The sequence below is a fragment of the Peromyscus maniculatus genome, chromosome 12 (genome assembly GCF_049852395.1).
Source record: "Peromyscus maniculatus bairdii isolate BWxNUB_F1_BW_parent chromosome 12, HU_Pman_BW_mat_3.1, whole genome shotgun sequence".
Classification (NCBI taxonomy): domain Eukaryota; kingdom Metazoa; phylum Chordata; class Mammalia; order Rodentia; family Cricetidae; genus Peromyscus; species Peromyscus maniculatus.
The window spans coordinates 88277260-88278894 of NC_134863.1; the positions used below are offsets into that span (position 1 = coordinate 88277260).

The following is a 1635-nucleotide window of genomic DNA, read 5'->3' on the forward strand; positions in this document are numbered from 1 at the left end:
AGCTGCTTCCTAAATAAATGACTCAGAGCTTAATAATACTTATAAATGCTCATCTGGTAGTGTAGGCTTATTACTAACTAGCTCTTACTCTTAAGTTAACCCGAAATTCTTATCTATGTGTACTCATATGGCTTGGTACCTTTTCTCACTGTGGCATTCTCATCTTGCTTCCTCTGTGTCTGGATAGTGACTCCTTGACTCTGCTCTCCTTCTTCCCAGAATTCTCAGTTTCAGACCTTGAAGCATACTGATGATACATTGGAGCACTGTGATGGCGCAGGGAGCATTGTGTAGTCACATTATGACCAGACCATGAAGTGTAGTGATGACACATTGGAGCACTCTGATGCCACAAGGCAACATTGGGGAGACACAAGTGAGCATTATGATATCACAATCCCCCTGTACTGTCAAAATGTGCTTTGTACAGGCACAACTGAACAGTATCACGTAAAAGAAGTCTTTTTTTAAAGGTTTTATTTTATTTTTAATTAGGTGTCTGTGTGCAGGTATTGGGAGTAGCCACAGTGCTCTTAACTGCTAGCCATCTCTCCAGCGTGAGTGAGTTGTCTGTAGAAGCCAGAAGAAGGTGTTGGATCCCCTAGAGTTAGAATTACAGGTGGTTGTGAGTCATCTGACATGGGGGCCAGGACTCTAATGGGTCCTTTGGAAGAGAAGTTTATGCTATTAATTTCTGATGCATCTTTCTGGTTCCCACACTTTAAAAATTAATTGAAAATTCATTAATCGTGTGTGTGTGTGTGTGTGTGTGTGTGTGTGTGTGTGTGTGTGTGTAAGCCCGTGTGTATGCATATGGGCTCATGCCACAGTGGGCATATCAAGACTCACTTGTAATTTTTTTTTGGAGCAAAGACTTTTTAATGAATATTTTACAAATACAACAGAGAATCATGCAATGCTGTCTGCATTGGATGCAATCCTGGGCTACAATTCTGCACATTCCTTTGTGACTGGATCTGTGATAACAGAACCTTTCAGCTCGCCTTTATTGTTTACTATGACTCCTGCATTGTCTTCAAAATAAAGGAACACCCCATCTTTTCTTTGATACGACGTTCGTTGTCGAATTACCACCGCTGGATGGACCTTTTTTCTTAGTTCTGGTTTGCCTTTCTTAACCGTGGCCATCACCATGTCGCCCACACCAGCAGCAGGAAGTCTGTCCAGTCGTCCCTTGATTCCCTTCACAGAGATGATATACAAACTTTTGGCTCCTGTATTGTCAGCACATTTGATCACAGCTCCTACCGGAAGACCCAGGGAAATCCGGAATTTCACTCCGGAGGACCCACCACGTCCTCGCTTCGACATCTTGAATGCCCGGAAAGAGTCAGAAAGGTCACTTGTAATTTTTTTTTAAAGAAATTTTTTATTTTATATGTTTGGGTGTTTTGTCTGCATGTGTGCCTGTGCATAATGTGTATGCACTGTCTCAGGAGGGTGTGTTGGATCCCCTGAAAGAGATTGGCCGTGAGTTGGCCATGTAGGTACTGGAATTGAACTCCAGACCTCCTTAGGAGCAGCAAGCACTCTTAACTGCAGAGCCCTCTCCCTAGCCTCTTCTTTGGACTCTTTCTCACACTTTCACACCCAAGAGGAAAACGAGCCAAATAG

At 43.1% G+C, this 1635-nt stretch overlaps 1 pseudogene; it reads right to left on the minus strand.

The window, feature by feature from the left end:
- Nucleotides 1-855: 855 nt before the first annotated feature.
- LOC102903890 (large ribosomal subunit protein uL14 pseudogene) lies at nucleotides 856-1345 on the minus strand (annotated as a pseudogene).
- Nucleotides 1346-1635: the final 290 nt, after the last annotated feature.